General features: G+C 25.7%; 1 long non-coding RNA gene across 1 annotated transcript; it reads right to left on the bottom strand.

Annotated features, from left to right (window-relative positions):
- Positions 1-4,975: 4,975 nt before the first annotated feature.
- On the bottom strand, positions 4,976-11,596 carry LOC112692408. The gene is made up of 4 exons (XR_003149415.1): positions 11,506-11,596; positions 11,344-11,428; positions 10,952-11,033; positions 4,976-5,152 (listed from the first exon to the last, which is right to left on the bottom strand). It is a non-coding gene; the product is annotated as an uncharacterized LOC112692408 (long non-coding RNA).
- Positions 11,597-13,387: the final 1,791 nt, after the last annotated feature.

Here is a 13,387-nt window from a genome sequence, read left to right as displayed (position 1 = left end):
ATACGTGACGAAAATTATTCGTTTACGTTTTCGTGCAACACAAAACGTTTAATAATAATAGGTATTGTAGCATCGAATACTGATATTCGAATGATTTATGGTAAAGCTATCCGAATTCGAATATACATTACATCTCTATTACAGACATTATGTATACATATTAATTTATTAAAATAAAAGTTTTAGTTTGTACGTATTATATATAATATTTAATAATTATAATTAACACCCCCCTTCAGAAAATCCTAGCTACGCCACTGGTATATAATATTCCTTTTCACTCTTTTCCCCCCTCCCTCCTCGGATATATATATCGGATACGTACTGCCATCATTGATTTTGTTGTAATGCACACGAGTGTAGTTGAATAATAAATGTTATCTGAACACACTACATACGAAAGAACTGCTCTAACCATTATTACTGTTAACGTTTGATACCGACTTGCGTGCCAATCGCACATACCTATATATTGCTGTACAACCATTGGTGACTCAAATTGTTTTTCCTTGAATCGCATTTAGGTAATATTTGTACACAGCCCGTGCGAAACACTGTTTTCTCATTCAGTTTTAATTGTGTGAAATAAATGTTTCAATTTGAAGTCTATTTTGTTGTCTCTCTCCTCGTGAGATAGCTCGATGTTTAATCAGGGCCAGGTTAACGCATGTACTGCCTGAAGGAAGATTTGGAAATGCCGTTCTTTACAAACCCATTATACCATTATACGCAAAAAAAAACATATAAATAACAACAGCATTAAAATTGTTTAATTGATCTATATTTGTTAACATATAGTAACATCGGTTGTTTTAATATAATTGAACTATTAGTTTTAAGTATAAACATCCAGTATCATTTAACTTTATGCGCTTTCCTCAAATATTAATTGAAGATAAACCGCTATTAGGAAATATTAAGCCTGCTTAGTTGTAAGTCAATATGACTTGACAGTTGACAAGACTACGACTATGGTATACAAGACTCGAAAGACGAATAGACGATAAAATAAAAAAAAAATTACTTGGTAGTGTAGAAATTAATCGTTAAAAATGTAATATAACATTTAAATATTTAATTTTTGTAAGTTGATGTTTATAAAACTATAATACAGCGATATACAACAAGTATGATTATGCGTCAGAGTGTATACTAATGTCAACATATTGTAAACAATTTATACTCGAAAATAATACGATGATACAAACGAAAATAGAAAATTCCGAGTGCTATAATTATAATATGGTCATATTTAGGGGCGCAATTTCAATGAAAATACTGAGGGTGCCGAAGCCCTTCTATCTTTTTCATGTTCCTTAATGGTTATAAACACCCGCAAACCGTACAATTCAATCAAGGCCGTATTTAGGGGGGTTCAAACCCCCCCACCCCGAAATATTTTAAAAAATTAAAAATTAAATTTTTTCATTCGAATATGAATTTTGCTGTAATTTTAATGTTTACTATGTGTAATTTTACATATAAATATATTTATGTTTCGAGAAATTTTATTATTAACGAGATAACTTGTTGAAAATAACCTGTATCAAGTTAGTTATTTTTGTACAGATATACAGTGATTGTCGCTTATAGTGTTCACTGGTTATAAGAATCAGCCGCTTATAGTGATCAAAAAATGCCAGGAACGGAACAAACAGCCGTTATAAGTGCATTTTTCGTCGCTTACAGTGTTCAGGTTTTCGGTTATTGTGATCAGAAATAATCATCAGAAATATAAAATATAAGTATAATTTACAATAATATCACCTCTTTATGTGTATAGGGAAAACGATTACGAATGACAATTATCTTAATCGTGAACTTTAATCGAGCTTATCTTATCTAATGTAACCCACGTAATAAGCGACACTTCATAGCGTACATTCGTACATGTTTGAAACCGTTTTTATTCTCACAAGCACCGATATTTTTACACTTTACACCCAGTTTGTTTTCGTCCGTCGTTCAGTGTACTGTTTGTATAGTATGTAGTTGTATACTGTATTATGGCTAGTAGGAGCAGGCTTTAAATTAGTGAAAAAAAATGTATTTTTGAGTCGCCGCTTATAGTGATTTCTGGTAATAATGATCACAGTTCTCTCAAACGAATAAGATCATTATAAGCGGCGACCACTGTATAATACTTTTATCGTCCTGGAGTGTATGAGTTGATTATCGTCGTTTAGTAGGTATACCTATTATCTGTGTAATCGTGTTGCCTGTGACACAAGAGCAAAGTTCATTATAGTCGTCATCAGATAGATTGGTATGGCGGCAGCGTATCACGAACTAGTCTCATTGTTTTATTCGTTCGCACCACGTGCTTCCCGGAATCCTGGTTTTTCTTACAAGAAAGTATTCTTACAACAAACTCGTACCTAAATAGTTTTGTAATTTTGAACAAAATATTCCAATCAGTTTTTTGTGCACTGTTGGTCTGTGCGGCCATCTGTGTATGCGTGCCCGTTTAAAATTTAAGCGTTGAATTATTATTAATTTATTTCAATAAACATTAAAATGTCTACTCGTAAGAGCAGTTCTGTAAATACCTTAACAAATTATTTAAATAAAAAAATTATTATTTGAAATTATTTTATTATTATCTGAAATTATACAAACAATTACAGATAAATCTCCAGAAAAATTGACTTATAATATTGCCGATATTGGTTGTCGTTTCGATCAAAAGGTTAGTGATGAATTAAAATACAAGTTACTTACTAATGTTTTAGTGCCTGATGAAAAATTAAATTTCCTTATATCGGGAAAAAGAAATTTAAAATTTCAATTAAATTGGATTAAACGTTTCCCCTGGTTATGTTACACTAATATGCAAAATTCTGGAGCGGTATGTAAATATTGTGCTATCATCATAATCTTACTGGTAAAGGTGCACATCAAAAACCAGGAGTATTAGTTACAAAACTATTTAATAAATGGAAAAATGCGATTGAAATTTTTAACACACATAGCAACACGGAGTATCATAAAAACAACCAATATTTTGCAGAGAATTTTATTTCAGTATATTCCAACCAACAGTTAGATATTTGTCAAAAAATTGATTCCGCTCGTGTTAATCAAATCGCTGAAAATAGAAAAAAATTAATACCGATTATTCAAACCATAATATTGTGTGGCCGTCAAAAATTGGCCCTCCGTGGTACATCTGACGCTGGACCACTAACACTTAATGAGCTAATACACAATGATGATACTTTTAGAGCACTTTTGCGAATGCGAATGAATTGCGGTGATAAAATGATGACTGATAGTATTGAAAATGACGCATTTAAAGCTACGTATATAAGTCCTACCACACAAAATAATTTAATTGGTATCATTGGAAAAATAATACAAGATTGTTTAGTGGATAGAATAAATAGAGCAAAATCATTTTCAATTTTAGTCGACGAAACGACTGATATATCGTGAATAGAATAAATGTCTTTGTGTTAGGTACGTTGATGAAGATTCTGAACATAAATTTATTTTACGCGAATATTTTTTAAAATTTGTGCCAGTAGGAAATACAACTAGTAAAAATTTAGCAAATGCTATTTTAGAAATTCTTAATTCTCTAAGTATAAATCCAAAATATATAGTAGGGCAAGGGTATGATGGGGCGGCTGCAATGAGCGGAAATTTGAATGGGATACAAGCTAACCATGAGAAGATTAAAAAATTATTTACGAAACTCTACAGGCCAAGAACGTCTCACAGGTTAAGTTAGCACTTTTAAGTGTGCACAGACAAAATCAAATCAATCCAGATGAAGTTATCGATCGCTTCGCAAAAGAAAAAAAGAGACTAATAAACTTTGTATTGTAAAAATTTGTATATTATTTTGTAAAATATGTGTGTTATTACTTTGTACTCTTTGCATGTAATATAATAAAAAAATTTTTTTTTTGTTTGGTATATAAATGTTTTTTTTAACTATTATATAAAAATATAAGACTTAGTTTAAAACCCTGCCCCCAAAAATTTGATCCAGCTACGGCCTTGAATTCAATAGTTACTAAAATATTTGGTAAATATATGAATACTTCTAAATTTAAATTGTTCACTTTGATTTTATATTTTTATTGTGCGTATAACGAATTACCTGTCTGTAAACACAAATGTCTTATCAAATGATCACTTTTAGATTTTGACTAAAGCGAAGGATATTATGGTTTTATGATGTTTGTATTTTATTTGTTAAACACTTTTTCGGATAGAAATACTGGTCCAAAAGTTTTTTTAGGACTTTTTTAGATTTTAAATTGGCATTCGGTGGTAATTTTTTTTAAATCTTAATAGTTTTTATAGACTTGAGGAAAAAACTGTCTTGAAATGGTAAAAATATTCTGTAAACAAGACTTTCACATTTCAAATTTTAGTTACTTAGTCATAATTCCAAAAGTAATGTGGCAAGAAACTTAAAACTTTTACCCAATGGTAAAGATATTTTTTTTTTCGTATTGCGAAATATTTCCGTATTGCATAAAAATTTATATATTTTTACAAAAAAACTATTATGTTTTTCTATACATAATGAGTAATGAGTATTTAAATGTAAATTAACATAAACACATTTGGGGGTGCTAATTTCTAAAATGGGGGTGCTAAGCACACCCAAGCCCCCCCCCACCCCAAATTGCACCTATGGTCATACTAATAATAAACTAAACGTTTGTTCACCTGTTAATTCTGCGGTAGGCACAGCCCCTATTTTTTATAAAAATTCGTACTACACATTTTGCAATGTATAATAATATAATATATATGATACAGAGCCCCCCTGTATACCACTTCCATAAATGATTATAACTTTTAGTACAAAGTCAGTAATATTTTTTGTTATAGTTCTTTTTTGTTAATCAAATTACACATTTGTATAAGGTAACTGTTAATATTTTTAAACTGAAAATATACTTGTGTCTCGTATAAATCTGAAAAATATCAATAAATTATTTATTTTAATGTGGGATTTATAACTTACAATTTAATAGATATATTTAAGTCCTTATCAGTTATCTTGTTTAAACTGGCTTCCTGAAAAACAACTTCATAGTAGTCCTATTTATTAGTATTTAGTAAGTAAACACTTTTTGAATCCGTAGTGCACACTTTCAATTTCGGACTGCACACTTTGTGCCGGGGTTCACTAAAAAATAGTAGGCGATATAATAATATATTACTATTATTATTTGTTGTACATATTCTTCAATGATTAATAATTCTTCTTAAAAATTATAATACATTAAGAAACTTCAAAACTTCCGTTTTTGCCATAAAGAAATATTTGCCTCTAAAATATTACCGTCGGGAGTAACTGCCCCCCTTTGCCTTCCCCTTAACCCGGGACCGTGTATAGCGTATGTTAAAACCAAGAAGCGTATAATATTTTCTTACATATATTTATAGGTTTGGTATAATCGTATATTTTCTAATAAACACAACTTGTATGCGTCGTAAATCCTTTCGTTTTTTCCACTATATAAAACTGATGATTTTTACTAATTTGTGATTGATACTGAGCTTTAAATTATATTATTATTTATTTATTAAGTTTGCTGCATGCGTATAATATTGATAGAATAACTTATATAGTGACAATGTAGGTACCTAATTCATTACGCTTATAAGTAAATCGGTAAAAAAGTGAACAACCTTCCAGAAATAAAAAATGGCCATTAACTACAACGTACCTAGACACTTTAATTAAATATTTTTTTTCAAAAAGTGTTTTTATGTTGGCGGTAAGGTTGTGAAAACAACATAAGATTCTTGAACACATTGATAAGAAGATTAGTATAAACAAATAAATCATGAAATATTAGGATAATAATTTTTGTTTCATACTGCATTTTTATTTTGAGAGTAAATTATTAGTGTCGAATCCATTACATAAATACATTAATTTGTTTGTCGGGTCAAAAGAAACATCAATAAATCAAATGTGTTGGACATATCCCAATAGGTTTATTTTTTAAAAATAAAAAATACTGTTTTACAATGTTCGAACATTATTAGAACATTAATGCCATTAATTATTTTGTTTTTCTTTCGTTTATATTCTTTTAAGGTTCTTAATTTAATTATTGAAAAATAAACTTGAACTTAATAACATCCGAATTCGCTGTACCGAAATTGCTTTTAAATATAAATTAACCTAAATTATAATTAGCTGGGAGATTCATGATAATATTTAAATTTTACAGTTAGGTTAAATAATAAAAAAAAAAAGTTATATAAAAACATTTAATCATTAGCAGTTAAATTGTGTGCAGGAAAATATTTTTGTTGTAACTTTATAAAATCACGGTTAATATTTTTGTATTATTCCAATTTTTCAAATAAATATTACATATAATAATGTTGATACAGTTGTATTAGTTAAACAATATTTTGTCTACAATTCTACATATCTGTGTGTGTCTAATGATATCAGTATAAAATATTTAACTATTTAACATATTAAAAATATCAGATTATTTAGTATGAAAAATTTTATCGTCAGTAAAAATTACGAAAAAAAACATCAAAATAGATAAATATATTTTAATCCGTACAACTATACACTGGTGTATATACCCAACTATACCCATTTTATAAGTATTGTTCGTATACTTAGTACGTCAGATGAGATTGTGGTATAACTTTGTCAATATACTGATATTATTTTTTGAATTACTATTCTATTCATTTTGAAAATATTTTAATAACATATATCTGAAAATCCAATAATCTTATAATCTTGTAAGACAACAATATAAACCAATTTTTTCGCCTTCTTGTAATATACGTTAGGGAAAATATAAAATGAACTGAGATGCATACGGACTATAAATAAAATAAATTTTTTATAATTTGGAATACAACTTGGTCATAGCTTTTTTTCGGACGCACTATGTGGTATAATACTAATAGATATTAATTCGAGATACTCGAAACATACGTCACAGTTTAACTGAATTTCCAACCCGATTGAGATAATTTAAAAAAATTATTATTATATAATACCGATAAAAATCGTAATTAGAATAATAGATTCGATGTGATTCATAATTTCATTTCTTAATTCGTGATATTTATTTTGGATTATACTATTACAGACGGAGGTAGTTAGTCAACCATTATACCATCGATTTAATAAATATTTTGATATTTTCTTATATATCTTTTTTCAAATTATTTTGATAATCATAATTTTCTAATAAGTCTAATGCGTAGCAATTCAATTATTATTATTATTAATAGGTCACTAGTATAATAAATGTATAATAATTTTTATAATAAAAAGGAGAGCTATGCGGTGCGGTAGAAATAGTTAAAATTAATTTCAGCTACCCACCATTAATTTTAATTTATGGGTTACTTAATGATAATTGATAAGTATAAAATACTAAATTATGTGTAATATATAAGCATATTAATATATAAATATTATTGTGGATTGAACAGTAATTAAAAATATAAATTTCGTTTTTAGAGATCAAGTACTTAAAAGACAATCTTAAATAATAATACATAAATATCCCAGGTTTATGTTTTTTTAAGAGATTTCAGTTTATTTGTTATAGTATATTAGGTACATCGCAACAATTATTTTAAAAAGACTCAATTAGGTGTGAACCAGGACATTATGTGCTATACCGTTAAATACTCAGATGGGTGACCTCTAGCTATGATTGGAAAAGTGACTTAACTAAAGCAGGACTGTCGGCAGCCAATTAATAATTCCATTACACTATTCCCTAATTTCATGAGTTAAAATCTATAATTATATCAAAAAATAACAAATACAATTTAATATTTTGTAAATTCAATTAAGAATAATTATTGAATTAATTGAATTAATTACTTTATTTTTTCACTGTAACATACAATTTTTGACAAATAACAGATTTTTTTAAAAAAAATACCAGAACAACAATATACTGGTTCCAAATATAATATTTCTTTTTACAATTATGAGTTTTCAAATTTAAAATGAAATAAAACTACTTATAGGTGTACTCATATAACATTTAATATATTAATAATTTTCAAGTGAGAAAAAGATCATAGTACAATTTGTATAGTAGTAAAACATGAAGTCCAATTATTAATTAATTAATGATAATATTTACCCATTAATGTATATAACAATTTTAAAATGCTCATTAAGTTGCCTTATAATATATATATATGCGTTTAATGCTTTGGTAGAATTTCAAATATTCCAAAAAAGTATTATGTACACTTATGTTTACAAATATTTATTGAGTGAAAACATTTTTACAGCAAAATTTTTAATGCAATGATAGATAAACGTATAATTTAAAAGTAATATGGCTTATAATTTCCATAAAAATGTCAATAGTTGACTATGGACTAAAGTAACATCAGTTTTTTCTGAAATAAAGTCAATAACTATTTAGGTTTGTATAAATAACTGGTTAACGTTTTAAATTTCAATGAAAACATTAAAAATAAAACTAAATATGTAACAAAGTAAAAACTCGAGTATTAGCTCTTAATTTAAATATTCTAGAAATATCTATTAAAAACAATAAAAAAATAACAAAAAAGTTATATAAATATGATTAATTGAGCTTTAAAATATTGCACCGTCAACTATAATATAATATAGTATTTCTAAAATCCTGCTGTCTACTTGGAAATAAAGTAGACAAATTTCAATAATTATTTAAAGAAATTCAATTGTTAAAATGCGTTTTATAGAAAATTAGACATCAATAATTTCATACTCTTTTATAACCTATTATGAAATAATAAATTAAAATTTTAAATTGAATTTAAAAAAACACATATTATATAATATTCTATCACGTATCAATAGAACTTAATTATCAATATAGTCTAAATTTTAGATTTCTAATGTTTTTATAAATATAATTTTCTGAACTGAAACCAGAAAACTCTAATTTGCAACTAGAAACTGAAATATCTAACAAGAATATATAATAATTAGAAATATCATCTGAATAGCTATATCTAAAATAATGTAAAACAGATGCACGCCCATCTTCACAAATACATTAACCATTAATTGTCTTGTTGTATTGAGAATTTATATAGGTAATTACAACAATAACTTTCATTAACTTTGAATCTATCTGAGCTATTATAAATGTCTATATAAGAGTCTAGATGTATATTAATGTTAGTGTTTTTATAATAATAAACCTAATTTCAAAGTATACATGGTTAGACTCAAAAAACGTATAATCATTCAAAAAATTATAATTTACATTCATTTTTTCTAAAAGTATCTTTATAGTAACTAAAAACGCAAAATAATTTCTTTTTAAGGTTCAATAAAGAAAATGTATATTAACTGAGTCATGTTTTCCGATACCTAGTTTTAATATTAAGTATAAATGTGGTATGTCTCAAACCTCACACTACATAAATATCTTAAAATTGAAACAATCTTTAAAAAGGCTAAAAATTATTAAAAAAAATTCTACACCAAAACAGTTAACCACACAAATCCATTGATTTCTAACTTAGCCAATGAATTCATGCCAAATAACTTCCCATGTTGATTAAAAATTTATTGGTGTCGAAATCTCCTGAATCCCGACCGACATTAATTAATTTAAAAAAAATCTTCTCTCACTCAAGTTAGAGGGTTTCCATATTTATGGATCTACCCTCTCACGTCATTTCATGTTAAACATTCTGTACATAGTCATTAAATTTACTTATTGTATTGTACATCAATTACAGATTGTAAATACTTTTTTAGAAAATAACAAAATAAAATAAAAGTATAAATTGTAAACATATGGTTAAAAAACGTTGTAATGTTTTTTTATATTTACTAAGTATACAAAAATAAACTAAACAAATCACAAAATTACCTGTTTCTAGAATGTTCCAAAAGCAAAAGTACTCTATGAATTTTAGTATGGTTTATATGTTTATCACTAAAAGAGTATTCGGAAAAATTAAAGAAAAAAATTATTAATCAGTTCATTCCTTTTTTTTCACTTAGAATTTTCAACTCGCTACAGTCGTTAATGTAATTATTGTAATTTAAAATATTGATTATGATTTATCGTTTTCCTACATTTTAATTAACAATTGAAAAAAATAATACTTGTATTCAATAGAAATAATTACATTTATAATACAGTACATTCAAAAATCACGTGACACTTGATATCATGAACGATGTTGCATCTAAAGTTTAAGTTAGAAATAGACATTTTTTTAGAAATTGTTCAATTTTTTAAAACACTATACCTATTATTCATAGTTATGTAAAAATTAATTTTTGTACGTGCTCACAATATTTAACACTAATTATAATTAAAACAGCATCGATAAATTAGTTTTCCCTATTTGATTTGTGAAAATATTTTTTTTTATCCCGTTATTAAAAAGAGCTTATTACTATGATTGATAGTTTTTTTTTATGTATGAGCTTTTTAATTATAACTATTTTCATAAAATTTTTATTAAATATTTATAACAAAAATAACTACCATGATGGTTCATTATTCATTCAATTATTAAATCCGAGGATAATATTGAACCGTTCATACACATGTGATAAATACTTTAACAAATGGTAATCAAATTTGATTTGTTCTATTATTTTATGACCTGTTATATTTGTACATTTAGAATATGTAGGCATTAACTCGAGAAATGTTAACCTTTTAGCTATCAAAAAAATTTTCAAATTTTGTAAAGAAATTAATAGAATAAATCGTAAGCAGTAAATAGAAGTTAGGTGGTGGCCGTTCCATTCGCTAAGTTGTGAGTTGCAGTGATACAAAATCATAAAAATAATATTAGTAATAAATTTGGGCATTCCGCTACATAACATAAATAAAATAAATATTAATAGAAAATTAAATATAAAACTAATTTATAGACAAATACCAAGTATAAATTTAAATTAATAATTATGAATAAATTAAAAGTTCTTACAATAAATACATACTTGGGACCAAAAATATACTTTTTAATTTAAATATCACAAGGACTGTATTAGTATTTTGAAGTAAAAACTATGTATCATTGTCCTGAAAAAAAAAACCATTCTGAGTGAAAGAGGTCGATTGGATCAGTTTATATTTTTAAATATGATTGATTAGTAGAACAAAATGTCTTAGTTAGGTTTAACTTTTAATCGAAAATTGCATGTTTCTACTAACAACACATAATATAATAGGTATTTAATAAAATATTTCGGAAATTATGAAATGTATATTAAATTCTAATATATGTAATAAATATTTTAAATCGTTACGATTAATATCTATATAATAACAAACAAATAACTTTTATAGAATAATTAAAATTCGTTAAAATAGTAAAAAACATTATTTTTACCTTTAGAAATTATTTTGTGACCTTCCGGTAAAATGTTTTTGATCGGCTATAACCTTGTGCTTAATTTTGTGTCCAATTTTCAAGCCTTAGCAGTTCAAAATTAAGATATATTTTATTTAAAATATGTATTTTTAGGCTTATAAGTAAAGTATGACGTCTTACCATGTGCCGGATTTGTGCAATGAAATGAATTACGCAATAAAATATACTTTTATCTTCATACATAATTAATAGTAATTTACATTATGATAAATTAAATGAGAAACAGCCATAACTTATTAAATATTCAATTTATTAGCATATAATATCATCGTATGACAAGTATAATCTAATCTATTTAAGTATTATATTCATCGTGTATAAATATTGAAGGTTACTTTAAATAAATATTGTTATCATAAACAATTTAATTCCTACATATTTATCTTTGGAATTTGTAAAATATAAATAAATTATATATTACTTCGTTTGCAAAAAATTAGAATTCATGACTACTTCCATACTTAAAACAGGTATTTGCGTAGAATTTATGTCAATGAAAGGAAATTCAGTTTTACAAAAATATCGACGTGATTTTATAAAATGAAACGTTTACCGACAATGGTTAGTATTATCATTATAAAATGTTTTATTTAATACTTATTTGTGAACTAATACACAGTTACACTTTATATCATTTTGAAAAATACGATTTCCTACTACAAATATTGTGTATAAGAAACATAGACAAAATGATTATGTGTGGAAAAACGTGTACCTATGTTTGATGAAATGTGTAAAATAAAAATATGCTCATTTTATTATTTTATTCAGAATTTTTTGAAACCAATTTAGTCTTGTCAATTTCGGTAAATTTAATTTTTTTTAAATATATATTTGTTTATGAATCTGAGGTAGATGTATATATGTATATATATATATATAGGCATGACATGTTCAATTTATAGTAATTTGTGTTGCACTCGATTTGTATACATTATTAATTTGTAATATTACATGTTAACCAATCATATTAAATTACCTACCTCAACATACATACAAGTATACACACACACACACACACACACATATATAGATATAATATATTATAACGAACTTAAACTCATGAAATATACACTACTACTGATTACATTATATTTATTGTTCACAGTGTCTGATTAATCAAACAGTTCATAAGATTTCACGAGTAAATTAATTATAAATAAATTTATGCTAATTCAAGCTGTTAAATATGTTACAAATTTTCATGTAAAAATATATTTCAAGATAAAAAACGTATTTATTTTTTATCTAACGTTTTCATATCCAGTTTACCGGGTGCAACAAATTATTTTATAACTGAATATATCTGACGTACAATATGAAATAGAAAAAACTATTTGAATAATAGAAAATATTTTTAAACAAATTTCTCGTTAACACAATTATTAAAACTTCAAAATGACACTTGTCGATATACCATAAATAACTTTTAGCTATATATTTTTTTTAACACGTGTTAACATTTCCACGATTTTTCAATTCAAAATTTCATAATAATTATTTCGATGCCTTAAAAATATCACTGTTAAATCTTCTTAAAACAAATTAAATCCAGATTGATTTAATTTAACCCAGAATGAAAATATTTTAATTTTCAACGCATTTTTTACGTATAATAAATTATCATCAAAATACATTTACAACATCGCAACTTTCATGCAAATAACGTTAAATGGTTTATGCATTTTTCTCTTATATTATTTCGTAAGATTTATTTTTATATTATTGTGTATTCCCGAATACCCCTTAAAATACAGCTTTTTTTTGTTTTATTTATGTATTTATGTACATTTAGTTGCCTGCCTAAATATACATCAATAATTTAAGGCGAAGTTTTTTACTGAAAATTACAGATATTTTATTAGATTTTACAAAGTGTATGGAGACTATGGACAATATCAGTTTACATATAATATGATTGATATTCAATATAATACGAGTACATAGACCTAAGGTGTACCAATCTTTAAGCCATGTCTGTTATAAAACATATATTTTACTT

The sequence above is a fragment of the Sipha flava genome, unplaced genomic scaffold (genome assembly GCF_003268045.1).
Source record: "Sipha flava isolate LNK unplaced genomic scaffold, YSA_version1 116_pilon_pilon, whole genome shotgun sequence".
Lineage (NCBI taxonomy): Eukaryota > Metazoa > Arthropoda > Insecta > Hemiptera > Aphididae > Sipha > Sipha flava.
Note: the sequence above shows the minus strand (reverse complement) of the source record. Positions and strands in the feature narration are given on the sequence as shown.